This window comes from Hyaena hyaena, unplaced genomic scaffold (genome assembly GCF_003009895.1).
Source record: "Hyaena hyaena isolate Hyena2069 unplaced genomic scaffold, ASM300989v1 scaffold_494, whole genome shotgun sequence".
NCBI classification, from domain to species: domain Eukaryota; kingdom Metazoa; phylum Chordata; class Mammalia; order Carnivora; family Hyaenidae; genus Hyaena; species Hyaena hyaena.
In genome coordinates, this window is record NW_024081126.1 from 1,251,905 (window position 1) to 1,264,730 (window position 12,826).

Genomic DNA, 12,826 nt, shown 5'->3' on the forward strand with positions numbered 1-12,826 from the left:
AAAGGGAGAGGAAGATCCAGGCCTCTGGTTATAGAATGAGTAAGTCACAAGAATAAAAAGCAGAGCGTAAGGAATACAGTCAATGATACTGTAATGGTAACGTAATGGGACAGATAGTTATGATACTTGTGGTGAACAGAACATAATGTATATACTTGTCAAATCACTAAGTTGTACACCTAAAACTAATGTAATATTGTATGTCAACTATACTAAAAACTTTCTCTTCTTCTCTAGAGTAATATGAAGACTGTGAAAGATATTACTTCCACTTCCTCCTCACCCCATGCTATTATGATACAGTTGCTAAGTTCTGTATTATTCTTAAAAAACACAACAAAAGTAGTTATTATTAGCCAAAATTTGGAAGCAGCCCAAGTGTCTGTTGATACATGAATGGATAAAGAAGATGCAGTACAGATATACACTGGAATATTATTCAGCCATAAAAAATGAAATCTTGCCATTTGCAACAACATGGATGGAGCTAAGGGTATAGTGCTAAGTGAGGCAAGTCTGTCAGAGAAAGACAAATATCATATGATTTTACTCATATGTGGAATTTAAGAGAAAGGGGAGAGGGGAAAGGAGACAGAGAGACAAATCAAGAAACAGCCTCTTAACTATGGAGAACAAACTGATGGTTACCAGAGAGAAGGTGGGTGGGATGGGTGGGTGTAACAAGGGATAGAAAAGAAAGAAAAAAAAAGTAATTACTATTATATTTGGTGGTGTTTTACCAAATTTAGATTCCCTATCATATTTATCAGCTCACTATTTTTCCCTGCAACCTACCAGTCTTTCTTGGTTCATTCTTTTCTCATTCAAGTTTATCCTTTAACAGTTCTTTCAGTAAGGTTAATGAGCCCGGTCTTACTTATCTGAATGGATTTTCAATTTATGCTTAGTTTTGACTTCCACCTTAGCTGGTATAGAACTTGGGGTTGAAGACTTTCCTCAACATTTTGAAAGTTTTCTGCTCATATCTGGATCTATTGTTGCTGATGAAGAGTTAGAGCTACTGTCTAATGCTTATTTCTTTTCAAGTAACAATCCCTGGCCCCTTTACAGTTGATTGGCTGCATTCTCAGCAGGATGAGTCTAGGGGTGATTTTGCTTTCATTTATCTTGTGAACGACTTAGAGTTTTCCTTTAGTCTGTACCTCCATGTCCTAGCTGTATGCAGGGTGATTTCCTCAGAGCTATCTTCAAGTACAGTCACTTTTTCCTCATCTTCTTCTAGTCTGCTCTTCCACCAGTTCTCTTTGGCTTATTATTTTCCACTTTCTTTTCTTGATATTTCTTTTATTAAGATGTTGGGCTGACTAAGCTTACTTTTTAATCATCTTGGGGTTTTTTCTTCTCCAATTTACCATCACCATCTTTTTCTTCTCCTTTCTGGGAGACTTTCTCAACTTTACCTTTTACTTATTGATTGATATGATTGGGGATAATTCAGGATACCCCTCATGCAATACCCTTAGGTCTTTTTCTTGGGCTGTCTCAGGTTTCCAGAAAAATCTTTCTCAAACTACTATCTTTAGAATAAAGACCTGGTTGCTAGGGTCCTGGAAACCCACTGGGGAAAAGATATGGGAGTCGTGTGTCCCATATGCATATGTTTACCTAATTTACACACACACACACACACACACACACACACACACACTCCTCTACCAGGCCAAATACTGCTAATTCTTCAAAACAGCTCAAGCATCACCTTTTCTGGCAAGTTCTCTGTGATCTCCCACATAGACGTCCAACTGAGCCCTTTAATAGAAACCAGGGCTTCCCCTCTCTTGGCAGGTGTCCCTTGCTTCTGTAAGTACCTAGTTAGACATTTGTCCTTCCCCACAGTCAGCTCTATCCATTTTGGATTTATGGGCTCCTGAAACAGCTACTAGCATGTAATAAGCTCAACAGCTTCATGAGTTATTAATTAGTTCCTGATGCGGCCCAGTGAAGGGAGCTGCTTGTACACGCAGAAGCCAAACTGGAGCTGGGAAAGCACTTCAAGTAAGCTCTACTGTCACAGGCCTTTGGCATAAACGTCAGTCCTACCGCCAGGTGTACAAAACCTCAAGAAACCAGCGCACCCCAGAAAACGTTTTCTCCTCTGATGCTTGGTTTTCCTTACCAAATTTCTAAATGTAAATCAGGGGAAGCATGCAACCTACTTCATGAACCTAATGAACTATCGCTGAAAATAATCATTACTGCTTTAAAATTTGAGGGCTTCAGATACCAGTGAAATCAAAACACACTGCCACTAATGAAAAACAAGGTAGAAGGAAACCAGGCAAGAAATAGCTACTGGATGTAAGAATAAATGTTATTAACTTATTTAGAGAAAAGTGTTGGAGAGCAACAGACTATGAGCAGGTGTCTGTGCTGCTAAAGAGTGAGGAATGAGGAAAGAATAGAAAATACTTTGGGTAACATATTTATAACTGTCTTAACAGTGACAGGCAGAGTCTCTTAGAATCTGCACAAAACTTTCAAGTGAGCAAAGGGAGAAATAATCAAACAATCTGATGAGACTGACACCTTCAAATGAATGAACTCAGTATTTTACAGCTATAGAATTCTAAAGTCAGAATATCAGTTAGTCCAGCCTCCGTCTCAAGGTGTGGATACTATCTGTGACTGTCCCAATTTGGATTCCAAGAAATCTCTCAAATTTGAAGCCCTGGCTTTGTTTGTAGACCCAATAACCAACAGGTGGATTTTAAGACTCTTGAGTCATAGTGTGACCCACACACACTGACTCTACCCACTGCTTTTGGTTTTGGGTATCCCAGAAGTCTACACAGTAGACACAAGCTAGATGCTCTACAAATATATCTCTTTTGGTCTCTTCAGAACAACCATACGAGAAAAGGACTGTCTCTATTTTAAAGGTGAAGGAACTGAGTCACAAAGTATTTGGAGTGTCACTAAGGAATCACAACCAAAAAGTGGAGAGGAGTCAATAGTGGAGAGATCACATCATATAGTAGTATAATAACATGGAATGAATGCACAATGACTGCCTAGATTTGAATCCCAGTTCCACCACTTACCAGGAACATGACCTTAAGAAAGTTGGTCAACCCTTCTGAACCTACTTTATAGCTTTGGTTGTTATGAGGATTAAATGAGTTAATATGCATAAAGCATTTGGAACAGTGCCTGGTACTTAGTAAGCACCATAGAAATGTTTGTTAAATATATAAAAGATTGGCAAAATTATGAATCAAATCCAGGTATATCTGGTTCCAGTGTATACACTCTTCACCAAGACACTACACCATGTTGATCTCTCAAATGTCTGAAGGCAGCTACCACATCTCTGAAGTTTTCTCTTTTCCATAAGCTCCTCTTTCCTCAATGGTCCTCAATATTGCCTTCTTTCTAGAATTCTTTCCACCCTTCTGGCTTTTGTCCTAACTGGAAAGGCAGGATCCAAAATTGTTTCAATACTTCAGGAGATTACAGTCATCTTCCTAGATTTAGCAAAGTTTTTCTTATAATGTAGTAGTTTCCATGTGGGGTGCCCAGAGCAGAAGTATCCACGTTACCTGGGAACTTGCTCAAGATGTAAATTCTCCAGCTCCAACCCAAATATATGAATCAGAAATATTAGGGGGGGCACCTGGATGGCTCAGTTGGTTAAGCGTCTGACTTCAGCTCAGGTCATGATCTCACAGTTCGTGGGTTCGAGCCCCGTGTCAGGCTCTGTGCTGACGGCTAGTTCAGAGCTTGGAGCCTCTTTCAGATTCTGTATCTCTCTCTCTCTGACCCTCCTCTGCTTGTGGTGTCTCTCTCTGACTCTCAAAAAATAAATAAATAAACATTTTTTTAAATAGTTTAAAAAAAGAAACATTAGGGATGGATCCTAGCAGTCTGCGATTTAACAAGCCCTCCAGGTGATTATGATTCAGCTCAAGTTTGAGAACCTTCTTCTTAAGTTTAATTACTTGTTTTGAGAGAGAGAGAGAGGAAGGAAATGGCAGAGAGAGACAGAGAGAGAGAGAATCCCAAGCAGTCTCCATGCTGTCAGCACAGAGTTAACGTGGAGCCCAACATGGGACTGAATCCCATGAATGGTGACATCATGACTTGAGGCAAAATCAAGAGTTGGACGCTTAACCAACTGAGCCACGCAGGAATCCCAAGAATGATTGTTTTAATGAAACTTAAGACCACAGTACTGGTTGGAGTACCTACACTGCTTATTAGCTCACGCTAAACTGATCACTAACATTCTTCTAGATTTTGGGCCTTCAACATGTATCTAATAGAAGGTTGTGGTTTTAAATCCTCCTTTAGGTCTTCTTGATTTGAACCCACTGTTCCAGTCCCTCAAAATCTCTCTAAATTCATACTCTGTTTGGGGGCATATTGGCCCTCCCCTCCGGCTTTGTGACTCCTGAACATTTGATAACCATGTCATTCATTTTTTTCATGGTGTCACTCATGACATCCACACAGAGCTGGGGCAGAAGGCCAGAGGTTTCTGGCAGATCACCCTCCTCCAGCCTCATGTTAATCCATGAAAACATCCCATGAATATGGTTGTTCAATTTGTGAAACTTCCTAACTGTTATCAGCCTACATATCTCCATCTTGTCTAAGAGGACACTGTGAGAGACTTGCTTTGCTTTAAAATCCCAAATAAAATGTTTTTAAAAACCCACCCAATTCCTTATGGCCAGAGAAGCTATGGATCTTCTGCTATGTCTCCCTTTGTTCTCTTCTTTTTTCTACTCCTCCTTCTCCCTCAACCAGGAGAAAATGACCTATAACCAAGCATGCCCTCCAAACCTTTCAGATCAAAGGTATAGCTCCCTTATAGTAATTCCTTTAAATTTTAAACTATAACTTCTTTCCTAGGTATTCCCTCTTCCCACTTTTCATCATGTTCTTACATGGTAGGCTTGTCTGCCTGCCTGCCTGCCTGCCTGCCTTCCTTCCTAACAGAGTTGGAAATTGAAGATCAGAGAAGAAACTAAGCCACTTTCCTCAACATCACCTCAGCTAATTAGTAGGGACACCAAATTTATATGCAGGTCTGTCTACCAAAGATCTATTTCATCTCCTATGTTATGTTACTACATTATATTAATACTCTTAAAGCTGTTCATGGCAGGACAAAAAACTAAATCCATAAAGATGTTCAGATGGCTTTTGAGACTCTCTTAACTCACCCCTCATTCCAGAAAATACTGAACTTAATTACTGACGATCAACACAACACATACCTCAGCTACCAGAATAGTACCAACTTGTAACATCTACAAGAATCTAGCTTTTCAGTCCCCTTTATAAGAATCCCCTAAGGTATGAAGACACATGTGGCCACAATTCATTTTGTCCTGAAGACTACCAGCCCCTAAAAAGGATGGTCAAGTGTGCAAATGGTTAAAACACAAAGCCAATTGTCTCCTACTGCTCTCTCTGCCAGTCTTCACAGAGTCAAGTCCTGGACTTGTTGAAGAGGTGACTCAACTCTCTACGGAAAGAATGCCAAAACCAACTGTACAAAAGATTTCTTTCTTCACATCCTTAATTTCTGAGGACCTTATGGTTCCTTAATGTAATATAAGCAATTATGAGCTTCCAGGTTTCTCAGACAGTTGAGTAATAATGGAAGGGAGCACTACTCAGGTATTCTCACGGGCAGACTTCAAGGGAGTCCAATCAAACTGATGGAGAGAATTCTGAGTCTGTTTTACTTGGTGGAATAGGAACACAGGATTTATTGACCTTCAAACTGCAGTTTTGCACTGTTGTGTTTCTTTGCCAAATTCTTCTATCTTTCTATCTTGATAGACCCAGTAGGTGCTTGCCTGTGATCTCTCATTGCTTTTTCCTCTCACATTAAATCTATTCCTTCATTTCTCTATGTCAAGAAGCTGGCCAACGCTTCCTGAGGGGATAAGTATTGTAACTGAGAAATAAAGTACACCATGAAGTCCAAGTGATAAATTATACAAATAAATAGAGTTCTTCCAGTTCACTGTGTGCTTTGTTTTATGTCATCTTATGCTGCACTTGCTTATGTGGAAACACTCTTTCATAGCCTCCTTGATTTACAAATGAATTTTCTGATTTACTATTGAATAGAAAATGAACAAGTCTTCAGGACAGGTACAACACCCTTTCAAAAGCACAAAGTATAAAGCATAGAGCAGCATAATGGGACAAATCCTGAGGATTTAATCCTCCATAGGCACAGGCACAGGATAAGAAAATACATGACAGTCAGGCCACTGCTTTCTAACTGTGCTTCCAAAAACAGGAGATATTACTAATCAATATCACTGCTAAGACTAGAGATTGCCGTAAAATGCTTCTCAAACACCTCAGCCACAGAAACCTACTTGAGTTGGCACAGAATTGTTTGCCATCCTAGGCTTTGTGACAGATCTAACCGCGTCTGCAGGGTTAATGGCTATAGTTTGGGTTCAGATTTCTTATGTGGAAAAAATAAAGCTACAATAATTCAAATACACAATAGCTACAGCAAGGATTCTGTCTCTGAAACTCCATCCAAACAAAATACAACAAAACCAAACTCTAATTTTTTAAGGGATCATAAGATGGCTGTAGACCATGCATGCTATGTATAGATAACTGTGGAACTGAAGGCAGAGGGAGGGGTTGAAGCTTCAAATACGTACAGATGAGCACAATTGATTCAACTGCGTGAATTTGGATCAGACGGGCGCATGTTGAAAATTTTACTTTCTCTACTAATCTGAAAAGTAGAGGGTTGCCTGGATGGCTCAGTTAGTTGAGCGTCTGACTTTGGCCCAGGTCATGATCTTAAAGTCTACGGGTTTGAGCCCCGCGTCGGGCTCTGTGCTGACAGCTCAGAGCCGGAAGCCTGCTTCAGATTCCGTGTCTCTGTCTCTCTCTGACCCTTCCCTGCTTATACTCTGTTTCTCTCTCTCTCTCTCCCTCTCTCTCTCTCTGAAAACTAAACATTAAAAAATTTTTAAATGTAGAAACATGAAATCTATCCAGTATACTATAGATAGGAGGTCTTAATACCATAAACTCTACTTTTTAATTGAAAGAAACATAACATCCATGATCAATCACAAAGGAAAACTACACTAATGTGTGCTTTTCTATACAGCTAATGTTCTTAGAATAAAATGTCCTATTGGGCATGAGCCTCAAAATCTGTCATGTCCTCATTAGTCTTGAGGGCAACAGCGCTACTTATATAACTGTAAGCATCACGTAACAAGAAGCAAAAGCCTGAAACATGAAATTAGGATTTCTTTTTTCAAACAAGCCAAAAGTTGCTAAAAACACATTATGACAAATATGAATACTGCAAGTTGATATAAACTCAAAGTTTTATTTGGCAAAATAACACAATTTATGAAAAAAAGCAAACCACAATATTGAGGAATGATAAGTTATTCTAATTAGAAGTAAATAAATGTGAGAAGTGCTACCATTTATGTCTTTCTTGTTGATTTTCAAATCACATATATTTAGTATATATTCAACATATGTTCAAATTATATATTCCATATATACTCAAATTATGTATTTGAATATATATTTTTTCAAAGGCTGTATATAATAGCCAAAGGATTAGTTTTGGAAGGAAAAAAACCCGGAGAGTTTAAGAAAGTGAGCAAAATCATACACTTTTAACACTTAAACCTGTGAATGAGAGAATACTAGTTTTCTCACCTTTTACAGCATGTAAAATTATTTAGGAATCCCCCCAAAACACATTCTCAAAGAATATGGACACAGTCAATTTGTTTTAATTTTAATAAAGTGGAGATGCTATACGGTTCATATACTTATTAGAGAATAAGGAAAACATGTTCACCGTTCCTTAAAAACATATTTGAAATAATTTTAATAAAATGTTGCTTAATAGATCACTTGAGTCTTTCTAAGTAAACACTTGAGGAAGCCTTCATTTCATCAAAATCAGAGGCTTCCCAGATGGGGGAAGCCCAGAAAGAGCTCTTAGGTTTGCCCAGCTGCTGCTCTCACAGGGCAAAGGCACTTTCAAAGACAACTCATTGTCTGGCACAGATCCTGCCTGTGAGATTGAAAGCACTTCCCCGTAACTGTGTCTCATCCTGGCATTAGCACCCTCCTTCACAAAGCGCCTTGGTTTCACCCCTGAGGACTGGTTCTTTCCCACACGTGGTGAAATCTGACTCTCCCGGTCTCTGCCTCAGCTTCACACAGACCTGTGCTTGAAGAGTGACATGGCTTTCCTGCCTTCTACAAGGTGTTATCTTCAGAAGGATTAACGCTACAAATTTAGACAAGAACACCTTTGCAAGTTTCACTAGCTAAATTTCTTTTAGGGGCGCCTGTGTGGTGGCTCAGTGGGTTGAGCGTCCAGCTTTGGCTCAGCTCATGATAGCGAGGTCTGTGGTTCGAGCCCCACGTCAGGCTCTGTGCTGACAGCTCAGAGCCCGGAGCCTGCTTCAGATTCTGTGTCTCCCTCTCCCTCTGCCCCTCCCCCGCTCTCGCTCTGTCTCTCTCAAAAATAAATAAACATTAGAAAATAATAAGTTTCTTTTACACTCATTTTGCTCGGTGGATTTTGAAAAGTTAAGTCTTCATTTTAATGTATTATTTCAGTGGTTGCCATCTTCAATCAAAGAGACGGGAACAAAAAAATAAAATGAAAAACTGACTTTTCAAAATCTGCCAAGTTAGGGTGCCTGGGTGGCTGGGTTGGTTAAGCACCTGACTCTTGGTTTCAGCTAAGGTCATGACATCACAATTCATGCATTTGAGTCCCACAATGGGCTCTGTGCTGACACTGTGAAGCCTGCTTGGGATTCTCTCTCTCTCTGTCTCTCTCTCTCTCTCCCTCAAAATAAACTCAAAGCAATTTTTTTTAATCCACAAAACTAAATGAATGTTGAAGAAATGTAAATGATTAAACTTCCAAATAATGCTTTTGTGGGCTTGTACTATTGATGCTTCTGAAGATATTATCCCTTAAAGGTGCACCACTACCTTTGGAGTACCCTGGATCTCCCACAACCTGGAGTATTTCTCCTGGGTTCCAAATTCTTATTCCCTTCAAGTGAACCTATGTGATTTCTTCAGCCTACAGTGTATTTTCTTGACTTAAAATGAGCTTTATCTAAAGGTGTCTTTTTCAAGATTTTGAGATATTCTCTGATAGAGCACTGTTTTCTGAAATTGAGTAAAAAATTAAAATTCTGTCATTAACTTGCAGTTCAGAAAATTTTAACATACATAAATGCTACGTAAACATTTTACTTGTTCAGGAATCTTAATGAGAGAATATAATCTCATAATCGTAGATGAGAGAAAAGGGGCAAATTTTTCAAACTTTTTTTTTTTTAAACACAGATCAACAGGGGTGCCTAGGGGGCTCAGTAAATTAAGCATCTGATCCTTGATTTTGGCTCAGGTCATGATCTCAAGGTTCATGAGACTGAGACCCGAGTCAGGCTCTGTGCTGGCTCACAGCTCTGAGCCTGTTTGGGATTTTCTCTCTTTCTCTCTCTCTCTCTCTCTCTCTCTCTCCCTGGCCCTCCCTCACTTGCTTGTGTGGGTGCCAGGCACATTCATGCCCCTCCTTCAAATTAATAAATGAAACCTTAAAAACCTTAAAAAAACCCACTAATCAATATATATAAAGAGTCATATTCATTCTTTATAACAGTGGTTTTCAGGATACTTTTTTTTAAACTGTAACCCCAGCCAGAATTCCATTTTGTAATCATGACCGAGGGCATACATAATCAAAGTGTGTCTCTGTGTGTGCATATTTGCATTTTTTAATGAAACCAGTGTTTCAAAAACATGTGATATACTCTAATGCTTTCTACTCTAGTCTTCTTGACTTAAAATCTTTGTTGACTGTGACTCATTAGGTTGATTCAAGGCCCACTAATGTGCTGATAACCAAGTTTCAAAAACAATAAATCAGGTATAATGGGCTTAATCCATACACACCAGGGCTACCCCATTAACTCTTCTACCTTTGGATTCTGCACAATTTTACTTAATGAGAAGTGGAAGGTAGATGGAACAAAGGCTAGTCTCCAACTCCAAAGTGCCCAGGAACCTCCTGGGTGATCTTGTTGAAATGCAGATTCTGGTTTGGCAGGTTTGGGGTGGAGCCAAGCAGCTGCAGGTATAATCAGCTGGAGGTGGTGCAGACGGGGGATGGGGGATGGCTGGTCTGGCCCTTCCAGAACTGAGGGAGCAGAAGTCAGTCTGGGGCACTGAGAGGAACTGCAGAGCACACACCACCCCCTTACAGCTGAGGTGCTGAGGGCGCCCCAAGCCTTTCCACAGGCTGCACACAGCACACTCAATACAGCCAAGCAAGACGTCCTGCTGTGGATCTTCCAGTGACATCAGAGCCTCCATAATCCTCTCCTTTCTCCATAACCAACACCCAGCCAAAGAGGCTGGGACAGTGCAACCCTGTGTTGAATTGCTTGGAAGCCCTTTTTAAGGAAGGGAGTGCCTAAAAATGTGGACAACTGTTGGATGAGGTAAAGCAGGAAAAGCAAAAGAGATTCTGGCAAACCAAAGCGTGAAAGACTTATTAACATTTCACTTCAGGAATCTGTTAAACTGTGAAACCCGCTTGTCCAGGTGCAGTGTGCTCACAAAATACTTCTGAATGGGACAGACATAAATCCTATAGTTCAGGGCATCATGTCATAATTCTGAACCACATAGTTAGACTTCCCAAATTAGGAAACACTGAGCCAGTAGCTGCAACTGGTACAATACTGGCTTTCTGTACTTCCGCTTCCAGAATTTTAGAGTATAGATGTGTTGATAAAATAAACATACTCGTTTTGATGAGGCTGCCTTTTGGGTTATCACTTTGTGTATCTATCTGAAGCGATCAGTGTTGCTCACTATTGTTCCCAACTATGTACCTGACACCTATGTGGTGCCAGATAATTGTTTGCTAAAAGAATGAACGAATGGACATAATTTTTAAAATAATATATTACATCTTACTATATACTTTAGTCACTGACTTGCCATTATTCTTTTCTTTATTGAATTAAGCAGGAGCCTTTAAAAAGGCAGTGGAAATGAAAAGTGGCATCTTCCAAATTGCAAGTGGGCAGAAGAGAAAGTAAGGGAGAAAAAAGAGAGAGACAGACCAGGGAAATGATTCTATTTTTTTTTTAATTTTTATTTTTAGAGAGAAAGCACAAAAGCCGGGGAGATTGGCAAGGGGAGAGAGAGAATCTTAAGCAGGCTCCACACTCAGGGTGGAGCCCGACACAGGGCTTGATCCCATAACACTTGGATCATGACCTGAGCCAAAATTAAGAGTTGGACACTTAATGGACTGAGCCCTCAGGTGCCCCTAGGACAGTGATTCTTGATTCCTAATTAGAGTAGGGCATGGGGAGATGGAGCAGGAGATGCATCAGAGTCAACTGGGAAAAATGTTCACATTTCCCAGATTTGAGAATGGGTCTCTCCCAACCCCTCCCTTTATGACTAGGATCATCATAAATAGGTATCTATAATTGATGAGGACCTTGGGGAAGAGCGGGATTAAGATTTGGAACTAAGGTCTAAGAAAGTGGTTTTCAAGGGGGACAACTAGCAATGTCCGGAGACATTTTTGATGGTCACAACTCGAGAGCGGAGTGCTAATGGCATCAAGTGAGTAGAGGTCAGGGATGCTGCTAAACATTCTACCATGCACAGGGCAGCTCCCCAAAACAAAGAATTATCTGCCCCAAAATGTCAGTAGTATGCAGAAATCCTGCTCTGGGAGGGCTGGGGCGGTGGGGGGGGGGGAGGGGAATGGCATGGTACAGACAGGAACAGAAAACTATCAAGAGAGAGAATGTACTCACTGGGACCCCTGGGCTAACTCAGGTGAAGAGAAAAGGCCTTAGAGAGAATGAAGACGGCATGGGAAAGAGACGATGGGGCTGAACAAAAGGGTGGGAAATCTGGCTATGCCTCCTGTTTCAGTGGAACCTTCTCTAGTCAATCCTGGACCTACTGCCCGTGATGTCTGCTCCACTGTTTCAGCTAAAGGCAGTTTGCACGCAGCTCTCGAGAACCAAGCAGAAGTCGAAAGGAGACCAGCAATCCTTGGGTAGAAATGGGGACAGAGGCTGCCCTGCCTGGTAATATGCAGTGATGAAAAAAGCTCAAATGTCGTAGAGGCCGCTGCCGCCCTGACCCCATACCAATGGGCACCACTTAAGGGCCCACCAGCTTGTCTTCTGACTGCCAAAAACTGCATTCCTTTGCCCGGAGGCGTGATCTTGGCTATCCAAGTGGCAGTTCTGAATTACCAGGGAATCGATCGCCTCTGGAGGCAGTCTTCAACTAACGTCTGATAGGTTTTGACGAATTAATACACTCTAGCTTGCATCTTGGGTGGGACAACTATGAGACAAACATTCCACACTGTCTCCCAGAGTTCACCCTGTGACTAAGCTTCGGGGGCCCACAGAGGTAACTGGTTTGATAACACCACCTTATTGGCTGCTTTCTCTGCCCTGGCTGACTTACCAACTCCTGTGGGTGTTTTCTTGATCTTCCCCCTAAAATAACTTGCACTTGAATTTTCATCTTAGGGCCTGCTTTTGGGGACAGAAGTCCTACGGGAAGTGTTTTGAAGGAATATTGGGCTGGCAGCCACTTGATCCTCAGGTTACTTTGATATAAGAGCTCTCTGAGTCTTCTGTTTTAGAGGGACCGATTTTTCCATCCTTAAGGTCCCGAGCAAAGAATCAGAGCTGTGGGCTCTGGTCCCACTTCTCTGAGACCACCAGAAACACAACTCCAGGCACATTCCTTGCTCTAC

General features: G+C 40.9%; 1 protein-coding gene across 3 annotated transcripts in view; it reads right to left on the reverse strand.

The window, feature by feature from the left end:
* The window catches only part of THRB (thyroid hormone receptor beta), a 393,487-nt gene that overhangs the window by 366,978 nt on the left and 13,683 nt on the right, over positions 1 to 12,826 (reverse strand). The window lies entirely within an intron of this gene.